Consider the following 16,150-nt stretch of genomic DNA (forward strand, 5'->3'; position numbering starts at 1 on the left):
GTTCAATAGTTTATCGACGACTTCGTCGATAATGGAGTTAGCAAAGCCTATTATATCCAACGCTTCCTTCATCTTAGGATCAGCCAGGGGATTGTACGGCTCCGGCAGTGGCGACAGTTCAGCTGTAGTAGGTAAAATATTAGTTCGAAGCAACAAAGTAAGTACCGAAGCTAAAATTCAAAAACAATACCTATGCGCCTTTCGCACTCAGCAGCTTCTTCAGCTAGCCTAGCTTCTTTTCGGGCGTCATGGGTGTCTTTTTCATTCTTCTTTATGATTTTGTTGGCCAACTCTCAGCCACCGTGCACCCAGACATCAGAATAAAACTTTCCGCCCACCAAAGTCGCTTTGGCTGAAGGGTCTTTTGTGTCGTCTATGGAGAAGGCGGCTTCGGCCTGAACTATAGCCTTGACGTGATCATACCCAGCCTTCTCCAGAATAGCTACGATCCCCCGAGTGCCGGAGAAAGCACAAATATCACCGCGATCACTCAGGATTTCCTCAAAAGCTTCGGCTTCCCCACTTATCCATTCAATGACGCCCTCGGGGTCGCCTCAGATAAAATTTTCCTCAGAGGAATAAGCCCCCACTTTGGAAAAGCTAGTTTTTAGTTTCTTCACACAATCCAAGGATTTTTCAAAACATCTTTCCTTGGATTCACGAAGCTCCTCAATATTTTTCTCTTACTTGGTCTTCCACCATTCACTAATTTCCTTGCTAGCCTTTGCGACCGCACAATTTTCGTTGGCTTCGGCAAGTTGTTTCCGAAGGTCTTCAACCTCAACTTTATGAGCTTCGGCCTGGGCGTTGTATCTCGCCTCATCTTCCTTCACTTTGCTCACCAATGAAATTAGAATTTTGTCCTTCTCCAGGGCTTTGTTTCTCAGTTGAATCACCTCTGATCGAAGGTTGCAAAGAGCTATCATGCAGCTTTCATCCTCTGTATTATTTTGAGTCCTCAGTGTATTGCTCAGAATTAAGCCCTGCGAAAAAGAAGGATAAAGGTTTAGCATGAGAATAAAAGCTTTATTCCCAAATTCTTAAACTTTAAGTTTTAAAATTCTGTACCTTCAGGCTGTTGTATGCTAGGCTGTCCGCAAGATCATCCTTCGACATGGCAGAAAGGCCTATCTCGAGCTTTGGAAATCCCATACTTTTAGCCATCTCCCGGCAAACAGATATCTCTTTGTTGTCCGGGAGACAGTACAGGAAATCATCTTCATCTGTGCCATTAAACACCAAGGCTCCCTCTGGATATTTCAGTTTCCGGGCGTAATGTTTGGCTTCTAAGATTTTGTCTTCGGATAATCATTTACCCGAAGCATGTCGAATAATGTAATTAACATCTTCTGCTGGAGCTTCGAAGCAGGAGCTTTAGCTTTTTTCTGTCACGACCTGCCCCTCTGTCATACTGGTATCCAGAGTTTGTTGTTCAGCCTTATCCTCAGGCGCGACAGGCTTCGTCTCGCTAGGCACTGAAGGCCCAGCTTCGGCTTCGGCCTGGGCTGTGGCAGCCTCGGCAACTTTCTTCGAAGGAGCAGGGGTCAAGGCTTTTGTGGTCTCCATGATAGCGTCTAGCACGCTGGCCATCCTCCTCCTCTTGGGAGTTGTGGCAGGAGCCTTTATCACCTTCGGCAATTCTGCCTCTGCCGGTGGGCTCAGAATTTTCGGCATCATCACTGTTTTTTGCAATTCTGGCTCTCTGGTCGTATCATCTTTGGCTTCGACTGATCCGACTGTAGGCACCTTCGGCACTACAATCAATCCTTCAGTGCTCTGAGCGGTGGGAGCAGCTTGTTTTGCTTCGGCAGTGGAGGAGGTCCCTTCACCAAATACGGGCACTACGACCGGTTCAATATATTGTGGCCGGTGGGTCAGAACCTTCATTTTCTTGCCCTTTGACAAGAGTGGTGGCCGAAGCGACAATTATTCTCTTTTTCCTTACCTTTGCAATGGGTAGCAATAATCAAGGTATATGAAGCCAATTGCATCAAACACCCTATTCAATCTTTTCTTGCCCCGACCCCCGAAGGCCGAGGATAAAGCATCATCTCTGGCTCTGCTATATGTCCCAAGTAGCTCGTCGCTAATAGCCTCGATACTTTTCAGCCAATTGTCATTTGGCTCATCAAACCGGTCCCTGAATCTGAAGGTATACTTTAATCAAACTAATCCACCTTCGGCGGACCCGACAGCAGTATCCTTCGACATCTCCCAGTTATCTACAAGTGGCCACACTCTATAGGCTATGTGTTCTTGGATTAAGTCTCTTGTGCCAATGAAAGCACAAACATTGCTGAAAGCCTTTTGGCATGCTTCATCATTATGTTCGATCGTCACCTTCGGCCTTCGAAGGCCGAAGCGAGACCAGATGGGGCGCTGGATAATTTCCTTGATATCCTCCCTTTCAATCAGATTATTCTTAACATAAAACCATTCCTCCATCCAGGCTCCGGGCCACCTCTTCCGAAATGTTGGAACTAGGTAGCTTGCATTGGGACGAGCAATAAATCCATAACAACCAAAGTTGTTGTGGTACTATTCTTTGCCAGTAGCCTTCGTCTCGTAGAATAGCTCGTGCATATTGCAGGAGCACTTTGCGCTCGACTCCAGCCCTTGGCTTCTTATAGCCCAAAAAAACATCCCCATCCTAATTACAGCTTCGGGAGTAATCTGATGAAGAAAGATCTGGAATATCTTCAGCACTTCAACCACAAATTTGCTCAACGGGAATCAAAGGCATGCCTTCAAAAAGCTTCGGTAAACAACAACTTCATTTTCCTCAGGAGCAGGGGCGGTGCTGTCTCCTTCAACTCTCACAATAGACATGTCGTGAAAGTATCTTCCTCTCATGGTGTCAATATGACTTCGTTTGATGGTCGATTTTCCAAGATGGTGTGGCTTGGTCGTCAGGGCCGGTCCTCATAATCTTCATCTCCACTTTCCACATCATAATCATCACTGTCATCAGAATCTTCAGACAAATCCTCCATTATCTCCTTGGTAATTTTCTCTGTATTCGTTTTTGCCATAGATTCATAAAATCCAGCAATAAAAGAATCTACAACTTTCTTCTCCTCATACAATTTCTTTTCCTCATTCATCTTCTTCTCCTCAGTCATCTTCTTCTCCTCAGACATGGAGCAAGCACTTGTCTTTAAACCGAAGCTCGAAAATTAGGCGAGGGCTGGTGGGCAAAAGTTAAAATTTTGAGAAAATAACGCAAACAGCAGAAAAGGCGTATCAAATGCTGCCGATGTGGGTTCCTATTTATACGCCTAGCGCTTTGCAACTTGGCGGACCCCATTTTTCATTGACTTTCGCCATTCTAGCGAAGGGAAAGTGTTTTTTCGGACCTTCGGCTTAAGGCCTTCGTTCATGTCGCAGTCTGAATTCGTTGTTACAAGAACAAATTAATACTGTGAGGGGCTACTGTTGGGGGCATTCATCTTCCGAAGGTCCTCAAAAACACGACTAACATGTTTTCCAAGTGTAATATATTCACATGGACCTTCAACCTTGGGATGAAGGTTTTTACGATATGAAAAAGCGCAGGCCTAGGAGAAGGATGAACCGGTTCTGAAGCTACATATGGAGAAGCTTCGACTTAGCGGTGGAGAATGAAACCGACTTAAAGGGGAAAAGACTGTCTAGTCCTCGATAGATTATCCCTTAGTCAATAGTAAATGTCAAGAGCATGGATGTAACTTTACACAGGCTGCGTCCTGTGCCTATAAATAGATGAACAGTAGCACCATACTGTTCACGCTGATTTGTATTCACTCGCATGTCACACTTGGATTTTTACCTTCTATCAAACCGAAGGTATAAATGTAATTCAATATTATTAATGTTTATTCATGGTTATTTAATAAGGATACCAAATAATATAATGATTTAAGATGATTATTTGTATTATTTATATGTAATTTATGTTTCTGTTTTCTATTACATACTGAGATGATGAAGGTATGCCCTTCATGACCTTCGTCTGAAGATCATTATATCCTGAGGGAAATAATGTTTCGAAGGATGAAGACCCTTAATCATTAACATTTGTGTTGCCTTGTTCTTAACTCATAGCATTTGAGAACAAGTCCCTAACACTTCCCTTCATGGCGTCAATATGACTTTGCTTAATGGTCCACTTTCCAAAGATGGTATGGCTTGGCCGCCAGGGCCGGTCCTCAGAATCTTCATCCCCACTTTCCACATCATAGTCATCGCTATCGTCAGAATCTTCAGATAAAGCCGCCATTATTTCCTTTGTGATCTTCTCTGTATTTGTTTTTGCCATAGATTCGTAAAACCCAGCAATAAAAGGATCTACAACTTTCTTCTCCTCAAAAATATTCTCCTCCTTAGATATCTTTTTCTCTTCAGACATCTTCTTTTCTTCAGACATGAAGCAAGCACTTGTCTTTATGACGATGCTCGAAAATCAGGCGAGAGTTGATAAGCAAGAGTTAAAAAATTGAGAGATGTTGGGGGCCTTCGGCTTCCGAAGGTCCTCAAAAACATTATTTAAAAATGTTTTTGGAGTATAATACATGAACAGTTACCTTCGGACTTGGATCAGAACCACAGTGTGAAGAAGCACAAAGAATACGAAGGTTGGCGCAGAGCCGAAGCTATGTGCAGGAGAGCTTCGGCACGATAGCAGAAAAGGAAACCGACTTAAAAAGGAAAAGGCTATTCAGACCTCGATGGGTTACTATAGAGTCATTAGCAAATGTAAAGGGCATGGGTGTAATTTTACATGGGCTGCGTCCCGTGCCTATAAATAGATGAACAGTGCTCCCGTACTGTTCACGCTGACTTGGCATTTGCTTTTGCATCACGCTTGTACTTTTACCTTCTTTCAATCCGAAGGTACATTTGTAATTTGATATCATTTCTATTTTTCCATAATAATAAAATAGAAATGAGTTGATAATAATACATAATTGTTTATGTTATCCCTTATACTTCATATGATTCCGTCTTCATTATTATATGTGGTGTTGGTGAAGGTATGTCCTTCATGACCTTCGTCCGAAAATCATTATATCCCAAGGGAAATAATGCTTCGAAGGACGAAGGACTTTAACGGTTAACATTTTTTGTGTTGTCTTGTTCTTAACTCATAGCATTTGAGAACAAGTCCCCAACATTGGCGCCCACCTCCGGTGAACTCTTTTCGACCACCTTCAGCAATCATTGACCTTCGTCATGCCACCGAAGAAAGCTTCAGCGACAGGGGCTACCGCTCTGCAACCGCTGGACCCAAACCAGGAGACCCTTTCTCTTCGAGAAGCCCAAAGCCAGAAGAGGAAGGCCACTAGTCCAACACCCCAGGAGGACGAGTTGGACCAAGAAATCAGGAACATGGAGATGCTTCATCAACAGGTATAAAGGAAGAAGGAGAAGATGGCCCGACTAGCCGACCTTCAGAGGCAGATTGATGAAGCCACTGAAGAAGTACGCCATCTAGCTCAAGATGAGCAAGAACGAAGGCCCCAACACAGGGAGCTTCATCAAGAAGGCTTCTTCAACGAGGGCGAATGGTATGAGGATTTCCATCATGGAAATTTTGCTTTTGATGATGCTTCTCCTCTGTCAGCAGAACTGCAGGCTACACCTTGGCCCCCATCTTACAAGCCACCCTAGCTCCCCATGTATGACGGGCCCTCAGATCCGAAGTAGTTTCTGATGAGCTACGAAGCAACCATATCTTCATATGGAGGCAATACCGCAGTCATGGCGAAATCTTTCGTCATGGCAGTCAAGAATGTTGCGCAAACCTGGTACTCTTCTCTTCAGCCAGGAACAATCACATCATGGCAGAAACTGAAGGACATGTTGATCACCAGTTTCCAAGGGTTTCAGACGAAGCCAGTTACCGCTCAAGCTTTGTTCCAGTGCACACAAGATAACGAGGAATACCTCCAGGCGTATGTCCGAAGATTCTTGCGTCTGAGGGCACAAGCGCCAACAGAGCCCAATGAAATTGTCATTGAGGCCATGATCAAGGGGCTTCGGCCAGGACCTACGACCCAATACTTCGCCAGGAAACCCCCTCAGACCCTAGAGAAATTGCTTTAAAAGATGGATGAATACATCCGCGCTGATAATGACTTTCGTCAAAGAAGGGAGGAAGCCTACAGGTTCTCTGAGATGACCAGGGGCTTCGGAGGGAGAATCCACCCAAGGCATGTCAGATCAATCCACTCCACCCAGAATGACGACAGAGAGTCAACAACAGAGGCCACAATATTCCTCGCAAGCTTTGGGGCAGTAACAAAGCTATCTTCGGCCGCCAACTCCAAGGGACAGAGGCGCTAGGGGCTTCGGAGGAAGGTTTGGGGATCAGCCCAGGAAAATTTATTGCTTATTCTGTGGTGAGGACAAGGGCCATACTACAAGGATGTGCCATGTCACCATTCAGAAACAGAAAGAAATAGCAGAAGCTGCAGCTCAGCAGAACCAGCCGAAGCAGGTCATGCATACTACTTCATATCATTCACCCTACATACCAGAGTGTTTGGGTAACCATCCTGCAGCGTCTGTTGCTTCGGCTAGTCAGCCACAGGCATCCTGGCCACAACCTCCACCTCCGCCACCACTACAACCTGCATATTCACGCAGCCAACAACCAGAAGGGAGTCAACAGACCCATCAGCAAAGAGACTTCAGGGAAGAGTCCGAAGCTCGCACAATCAACAGTACTGTGCCAGAGTCGAAGCATATCTACTAAGAGATATCCTACCCCTGAATTAGTTTTTACATTCATTGTCGTTTTCTTTCGTACTAAGGAACAATTATTGAAAGCCTAGTTTTCTTGTCGTTTTCAATTCCTTGTAATAACTTCGTTTTTGCCATAGTGAAAATATATCTTCTTCATAGATTTACGGAGTACAAAAAGTTCGCCGAAGCACAAAAAGTCGTTCTTAAGTCACAAGTACTTCCAAAGCTACAAAAAGTCGTTCTACGGAATGCAGCGTAAGTTTGCCGAAGCTACAAAAAGTCGTTCCTAAGGGAGCGCAGTGTAAGTTTTCTGCTCAAAAGTCGTTACAAAGGGAATGCAGAGCCAAATACTGCCGAAATATAAGGCGAAGCGCGAAAAGTCAACGTGAATACCGCCGAAATAGAAGGCGAAGAAGTTCAAAAGACATTCCTAAGGGAATGTAGAACTTACAGCGAAAAGTCAGCGCTGATACACCGAAAAGTAAGTGGTGAAGCCGAAAAATAAACGGCAAAGAGATTGTGTATTCTATTATGGGGATGTGAGTGTGTGTCTTCGGCACAAAGTATAATTTTCGCATAGCATAACATCATCACATCATTTTGCATAACATAACATCATACATCATATTGCATCAATGGCACAAGAAGGGGACATAATGTTGACCTTCGGAGAATGCTTCGAAAAAGTGAAAATTGTGCTAAGGCACAAAATAAGTTTTGAAGAGATACAGTTTTATCAGCTCTGAAGTGGAGGAGAAAGTCTTTTATTGACGAAGTATCAGTGTTATGGCGACGCTTGGAGCGTTTTTATAAAGCACTCTGATATCAAGGAAGAAAGCCTATTACTGACGAAGCATTAATGTTTCTACGGTGATTGGAGGATTTCTCATGAAGCATAAAAACTCTTCTTTACGAAGCATGAAAAGAAGGGATGGTGTTTTTTTGCCGAAGGCTCAAAAACAGTATGTACAATAAAAATTTCATGCATCGCAAAGAAATAGATTACAAAGTCATTTACACATTACATTAAGAACTCATGAGTACCAAATATTACAAGCATAGTCCACCAAATGTTACATTAATATTTTGGCAATATTTTAACAATATCTATTCTTCTTCTCTCAAAACTTTGTCTGCAGCTTCGGTCAGCAGTTGAGTAATGACTTCGTCCATAATGGTTTCAGCCATGCTAATAATTTCTGATGATTCTTTTGCCTCTGCTTCGGCCAGTGGCTCGAAGGGCTCCGGGGGAGGAGATAGTTCGGCTGTGGTAGAAAACATAAATAAGTTCGAAGTTACAAAAATAAAAAAATAAAGTTAAAAGCTATTAAGCAGTACCTATCCGTCTTTCGAGTTCTGCAGCTTTTTCAGCTGCCTTCGTCGCTTCCCTAGCATCGTGAGTATCTTTTTTGCTCTTCTTTATTATTTTGTGAGCCATCCCTCGGCCGCCATTTTCCCATATGTCAGTAAAGAATTTTCCACCAACTAAGCTTGCTTCGGCCGAGGGGTCCTTTGTATCATCAATAGATAAAATAGCTTCGGCTTGGGCCAAAGCTTTTACATGATCGCAACCTGATTTCTCCAAGATAGCCGCAATTCCCCTTGCACCTGAGAAGGCACAGACGTCCCCACGGCCACTCAAAATTTCCTCAAAATCTTTGGCTTCGCTGCTGATCCATTCAATTGGGCCCTCAGGGTCGCCTCTTATGAAGTTGTCCTCGCTTGAATATACGCCAACATTGGCGAAGCTAGTTTTTATTTTTCCCACACATTCTATGGATTTTTCATAACATCTTCCTTTTGAAGAGCGAAGTTCTACAACTGTTTTCTCCCAATAATTTTTCCAGTAATCACTGGCATCTCGGTCAGCTTCGGCAATAGCACATTTTAATTTTGCTTCAGCCAGCTGTTTCCGAAGTTCCTCAGTTTCGCATTTCTGGGCTTCAGCTTGAGCTTTGGAAGTAGCTTCGTCTTCTTTTATTTTGTTCAACAATGAGTTTAATATTTTATCTTTTTCAAGACCTTCGTTCCTTAGTTCAATTACTTCGGAACGAAGGTTGTTCAAAGCTATAGTACATCCTTCATCTTCGGCACTTTTCTGCGCCCTGAGGGCATTGCTAAGAATGAGGCCCTGCGAAAGGAGTACGATATTAAGTATAAGCAAATAAAAAATCTTTTGTTTTTAAGTACAAAAAGCTCATTCTCGTACCTTTAAACTATTATATGCTAAGCTGTTGGCCAATTCATCTTTTGATAGCACTGAAAGCCCGTCTTCTAGTGTTGGAATTCGAAGCTTCTGCTCATTTCCCGGCAGACAGAAATCTCCTTGCTGTGTAGGAGACAATACAAGAAATCTTCTTCTCCGCTGCCGTTGAATATCAATGCCCCCTTTGGATATTTCAGTTTCCGGGCATAGTATTGAGCTTCTCGTTTTTCTTCTTCAGATAGCCTTTTCCCTGAAGCATGTCATACAATATAATCAAGTACTTCGGAAGATGCTTCGGGAATAGGAGTGGCAGTTTTCTCAGGCAAAATTTGTTCTGTAGCATCTTTTTCCGTTTCTTTTTCTCCGATTTCCAAGGATTTCTCCTTTGTGGGCTCTAAAGGCCCAGCTTCGGTCTCGGCCTGACTCTTTGCAGCTTTGGCTTCGGTTAGTCTTCTCTCAGACTGCGTCTTTGGAGCTTCGGCAGTTTTCCTTGGAGTAGAGCTTGTCTTTATTGTCTCCAGCGCATCTAGTACGTTGACCATTCTTTTCCTCTTAGGGGTCGTTGTAAGACCTTTTTGTGCCTTCGGCACTGTCACTTCTGCCGAAGGACTTGTAACTTCTAATATCCTTGTTCCTTTGACCACTATATGTTCAATATTATCGGCCTTCGGCTCAGCTAATTTGATCGAGGATGCCTTCGGCTTTGCAGCCGGCTCTTCAATCCTCTGCGTAAGCGCAGGTTCTTTGGCTTCAGTAGCCGAAGAGGTCTCACCGCCAAATTTAGGCACTGTGGCCGGTTCAATATAGCGCGGTCGGTGAGTAAGAACCTTCACCTTTTTCCTCCTCAGCGCGGGCTCGCTTGGAGCAGCTGAAGCATCATCCTTCCCAGAAGTTGCACTTTTTCTTTTCTGCCCTCGTGATGGGTAGCGGTAGTTAGGGTACATGAACCCAATAGCATCGAAAACTCTATTTAGCCTTTTCTTTTTCCGGCTTCCGAAGGCTGCAGATAACGCATTATCTTCCGCTTTAGAGTACGGCCCAAGCAGTACATCACTTGTAGCTTCGATGCACTTCAGCCAGTCATCGTCTGGTTCGATAAATTGGTCTCCAAACCTGAAGGTATATTTCAGTCGAACCAAACCACCTTCATTGGGGTTGCTGATGGTTTCTTTTGGCATCTCCCAGTTGACTACCAATGGCCAGATCCTGTAGGCCACGTGCTCTTGGACTAAGTCCCTTGTCCCGATGAAAGAACAAACTATGCCAAAGGCCCTTCAGCATTCTTCGGCTGCTTCATCAATCTCTACCTTTGGTTTCCAAAGGCCGAAGCGGGACCAGATGGGGCGCATTATGATCTCTTTAATATCTTCTCTCACCTTTAAATCATTTTTCACATAGAACCATTCTTTCATCCAGTCTCCAGGCCACCTCTTCCGAAAGGTTGGCACTGGGCGGCTTGAGCCTGAACGAGCAACGAAGCTGTAGCAACCAAAATTGTTGTGATACTGCTCCTTACCCCAGGGCTTCGTCTCATATAAAAGTTCATGCATACTGCAGAAACTTTTTGCACTTGGTTCCAAACCTTGACTCCTCACAGCCCATACGAAGATTCCCATTCTTATGATGGCTTCGGGAGTAATCTGGTGAAGAAAAATCTGGTATATCTTTAAAACTTCAACCACAAAACTGCTGAGGGGGAACCGAAGCCCAGCATTGAAGAAGCTTCGGAAGATTACGACTTCATTCTCTTCAGGAACAGGAACAGTCTTGTCTTCGTTGTCAGCCCTCACGATGGATATGTCTCGAAAATACCTTCCTCTCATGTTATCAAGATGACTTTGCCTGATAGTCGATTTTCCGAAGACTGCGTGACTTGGTCGCCATGACCGATCTTCGAAGTCTTCGCCCCCACTTTCCACATCATAACTATCACTGTCATCGGTATCTTCAGATAAGCCTTCTAGAATTTCTTTTGTAATCTTTTCTGTGTTGGTTTTTGCAATTGACTCGATGAATCCAGCGGTTCTTTCCTTAAGAAGCTTCTCCTCCTCGCTCAGCTTCGTTTCAGCAATGGCTTTCTTATCTTGAGACATCTTCTCTTTGGAAATGGTGAAAATGTGCTCTTAAAGCTGAAGCTTAGAAAATCTAAAAAACCAAGCAAGCGTTGGCGGGCAAGAGCTAAAAATTGAGCAAGTAGAGCAGATGGCAAAAAGCGTGCCAAATGAGCTCGTGGTGTGCTCTTATTTATATGCCTAGTGCGTTGCAGGCTGGAGGGTCCCGCTTGTCATTGACTGTTGCTATTCTAGCAAAGGGAAGGTGTTTTTTCGGACCTTTGGCTTAGGGCCTTCGTCCATATCGCAATCTGAATTTATGATTCTAACAAATTAATATTGCGAGGGGCTACTGTTGGGGGCCTTCGGCTTCCGAAGGTCCTCAAAAACATGAACAGGTACCTTCGGACTCGGATCAGAACCACAGTGTGAAGAAGCACAAAGAATACAAAGGTTGGCACAGAGCCGAAGCTATGTGCAGGAGAGCTTCGGCACAATAGCAGAAAAGGAAACCGACTTAAAAAGGAAAAGGCTATTCAGACCTCGATGGGTTACTATAGAGTCATTAGCAAATGTCAAGGGCATGGGTGCAATTTTACATGGGCTGTGTCTTGTGCCTATAAATAGATGAACAGTGCTCCCGTACTGTTCACGCTGACTTGGCATTTGCTTTTGCATCACGCTTGTACTTTTACCTTCTTTCAAGCCGAAGGTACATTTGTAATTTGATATCATTTCTATTTTTCCATAATAATAAAATAGAAATAAGTTGATAATAATACATAATTGTTTATGTTATCTCTTATACTTCATATGATTCCTTCTTCATTATTATATGTGGTGTTGGTGAAGGTATGTCCCAAGGGAAATAATGCTTCGAAGGACGAAGGACTTTAACATTTAACATTTTTTGTGTTGTCTTGTTCTTAACTCATAGCATTTGAGAACAAGTCCCCAACAAGAGAATAACGCAAGCAATAGGAATGGCGTAGCAAATGCTGCCGCCGTGGGTTTCTATTTATATGATTAGTGCATTGCAACTTGGCGGGCCCCATTTGTCATTGACTTTCGCTATTCTAGCGAAGGGTGGGTGTTTTTTCGGACCTTCGGCTAAAGGCCTTCATTCACGTCACAGTCTGAATTTGTTATTTACAAGAACAAATTAATACTGCGAGGGGCTACTGTTGGGGGCCTTCGTCCTCCGAAGGTCCTCAAAAACATGACTAACATGTTTTCCATGTATAATATACTGTCACAGGTACCTTCGGCTTTGAGATGAAGGTGCACACGGTATGAAAGGTGTGGCCTGGAAGAAGGATAAATCAATTATGAAGCAATGGATGGAGAAGCTTCGACTTAGCGATGGAAAATGAAACCGACCTAAAGGGGAAAAGGTTGCCTAGTCCTCGACATATTACTCCTTAGTTAATAGTAAATGTCAAGGACATGGATGTAATTTTACACAGGCTGTGTCCTGTGCCTATAAAAAGATGAATAGTGGCACCGTACTGTTCACGCTGACTTCTATTCACTCGCACATCACTCCTTAATTCTTATCTTCTGTCCAGCCAAAGGTATAAATGTAATTTGATATTGTTAACATTTATTCATGATTATATAATGAGAATATGGATGATCTAATGATTTGATATGATTATTTATATTCTTTACGTGTATCATATGTTCTTGCTTCTTGTTGTATATTGAGTTTATGAAGGTATGCCCTTCATAACCTTCATCTGAAGATCATTATATCCTAAGGGAGATAATGCTTTGAAGGACGAAGGTCTTTAACAATTAACATTTGTGTTGCCTTGTTCTTAACTCGTAGCATTTGAGAACAAGTGGACAACAGTAATAATTATACTTGTGACATTTATCTCTATACACTTTGTCATTATATGTGATGTTCTTCTTTGGCGCACATATGGGACGCACCCGACTTTATCCCTTAAATGCGGGTGTGACACTGGGAGGCGGTAAAGATCAAGCCCCAAGGTCAAGAGGGCCCTAGGGGGTAACTATATATGGGCAAATCCTGGCCGAGGAAATGTCACACCTGGGTTTCAGGGGTCCAAAACCCGGGCGCGAAATAATCACCAGGTGTGCTGGGACCAAATCTCACACATATGATGAATAGTGGTACAGAAACGAATGTCACATCTTTACTATATATTAGGAGTTCTGTACAAAAATAAATAAATAATTACATCATAAGGAGACAACGATCCAGCAACCCAAAGTTGACTGGGAGACGACGACCTAGACCTCTCACGAACTCATCACAGCATCCTCCATGCTCCTCATCCTACGGTACCTATTCTTGACCTGTGGGGGGTGTGAGACAGTAAGAGTGAGCTCACATACGATCATCGCTCAACAAGTTGTGGCGAATAATGTGCATGAACTCGCCAAAGGTGGGAGCTCACGTGAAGTGTAAGGCTTACCAAAGAGGATGGTTGAAGCTGAGCAATGCTTTTAAAGTTGGTCAAAATTTTATTAGCAATTACTAAGTATAAGTAAATACCAACCCAATTAAGTAGTTGAACAAAAGTGATAACAACACTTGCGATGCAATGCATATGACAAATTGAATTTTAGTTCCATATGTTAATCATGTGAGGGTCCGAGCTGCTCTTGACCGTGAGCACGGCTGATATACCAGTTTTACACTCTATATAGGTTGTGCATCTTTACCCACAAGTCATGTTACCCATTGATGAGGACATCACTATCATTGATACAACCATACCAGTGACCACTTCACCATTCGTAGCTAATCAAGGACCAATGGCACGAGCCCGTGCACGTAAACTTAAGTATCAGGTGAACTCGTTCCTTGCTATTGAAGCTAATTCTTCTTTAAATGAGGTACTAAAGCCTTGCGATGACTTTATTATGCTCAGGTGTTTGGGAGGTGAACCATCTTGAACTGGAGAAGGCAACAAGGCAATAAAGGTTGCTGCACCCGAGAGGATTTCGTAACAGCATCAAGTACAAATTTAAATGGGGCATATCTTCCAACTTCCAAGGTCGTTTAATGCAAATAAATACTTGTTGAAAAGCTCCCTTCGTCTACTTGCTGGTGGATCAAGAATTAATGGGAGACTACACGCGAGGCGACCAGGAACTGCTGAGGGAACTTCATGACTCCACCAGTATTTCTTCTTCCTATTTCTCTATTTAAGCAACTAGCAGCCACCAAAGAACTTGGGTTTTGTTTGATGTAAGTTTAGCCTTTGCTACTTCCTTGTAAACACGTGTGTCGGCTAGACCACCCGAATACTTGAAACGGGACCCCAACTTTATCAGATCCGTGCGTGTTTGCTTGTTATCTTGTTCTTGCTTGTTCTCGATTGCTTGCAGGTTCAAGGCTGTTCTTGGCACGGCAAGAGCAGCAACAATAGGAGCCGGTGTAACTATCGCTAAGGCGCAGCACCCTTGTGGTTGTTGTAGTCGGACAGCACAACGTCGACCTCCACCCCAAATCGTAGTTATCAGGAGACGGTGTACCTGTCGCTCAAGGCGCCACACCATCTTGGTTGAGGTAGTCGGGCAGCCAATGTCGTTCTCCAACAAGTTTTCCACCTCCATCTTCTCTCATCGAAAGATCGGGCACCCTTCTACCCGTTGGGTTCATCAAGTGGTATCAAATTTCAGGTTGCTCGGTGAGAGATCTCCACCTTCCTTATTTTATTTACCTACAGTCCACTTTTGCCAAAGATATATTTAGAGCAGAAAATCACGTAAAAACATTTTGAGCCTTTGCTTTACTACTTAGTTTTTGACTTGTTGAATTCACAGTTGCTGCATTTGTGTCGAGTTGCTGGTCCAAAGTTTCTTGCTGCTAGAGTTTCGAGTTCGCTCCATCTTGTTTAGATCACCATTTTTAGTTCTCTAGCTGTTCTCTAGCTGTAGTTCAAAAAAAACAAGGGAAAGGAAAAGGCAAGTGCAGAAAAAAAGCCGCGCTGATCATAAAAAAACCACGTACAAAAAAAGAGAAAAAATCGCAGTAAGAATATTGGTAGATAAAATTCCATGTGCAACAAATAAAAGACAGTTTGTGTGCCACCGTTTCACAATTTTATAAGTCAGCTTGCTGTTTTGAGTATTTGGTGATATCATTTGTGTAACGGCTCGCGTCTCTATTACGGTTTGGACTAGGACCAGCACAGCATGATGAAGCTGAGGTGCCCGATCTTTCGGCGAGTAGAGATAATTCCGATTTGTCGGAAGATGACCCTTGCGATCCGACTACGACGAGCAAGCCCGAGGCGCCAATGCAATCGCTGAACCAACTCCCTGTGGTTACCGACCTTGCTGATGCGAGATCGGCCTGATCACGAAGATCGTTTCCTGTGCGCAATCGAAGAACGAACAAGAACAAGATGCGAGCAATCTAATCTATTACTCGAGGGTGGAGTTCTGAATACACGAAGACAGCGCAGATTTGCGCGTGTTCGAGAGTAGCTAAGGCTAACGTAAAACAAAACTCAGGAAATAAAGGAGGCGCAGCTCCTGAATAAATAGAGAGGGGGCGCAGCCCCTAGGGGCGGCCAACCCTAGGTCGTCCATTATGGGCCGCAATTGGGCTGGTCGTCTATTCTTCCGGGCCTTCGTTCTTTAACAACATGATGTAGTTCAATTCTCTTGCACGGGCCCGAGTCACTGGCCCAGGTGGAAGGGGTGGCGCCTGGGCTGGAGAAGGTGCTGCTGGTGTAGATGTGCTCGTGTTGGTGTTGATGTCCGCATCATCCTCCCCTTCTTGAACTGAAGTCGTCCTCGACGGCAACTCCTCATCTTCTCCCGCATACGGTTTCAAATCTGCAACATTAAAACTAGTGGAAACACCAAACTCCGCAGGTAGGTCGAGGGTATAAGCATTATCATTAATCTTGGTTAGTATCTTAAAAGGACCAGCAGCACGAGGCATCAATTTAGAACGGCGCAAAGTAGGAAAACGATCCTTTCTCAAATGCAACCAAACCATATCACCAGGTTCAAAAGTAACATGTTTTCTTCCTTTACTACCAGCAACCTGATTTTTTGTATTAGTAGCAGCAATGTTCTGTTTCGTTTGTTCATGTATGGTAATCATTTGTTCAACATGTGCAGAAGCATCTACATGTGGGGCGTTCGCAGCATTAAGTGAAATCAAATCAATAGG

The sequence above is a fragment of the Zea mays genome, chromosome 4 (genome assembly GCF_902167145.1).
Source record: "Zea mays cultivar B73 chromosome 4, Zm-B73-REFERENCE-NAM-5.0, whole genome shotgun sequence".
In the NCBI taxonomy this organism is placed as follows: Eukaryota; Viridiplantae; Streptophyta; class Magnoliopsida; order Poales; family Poaceae; genus Zea; species Zea mays.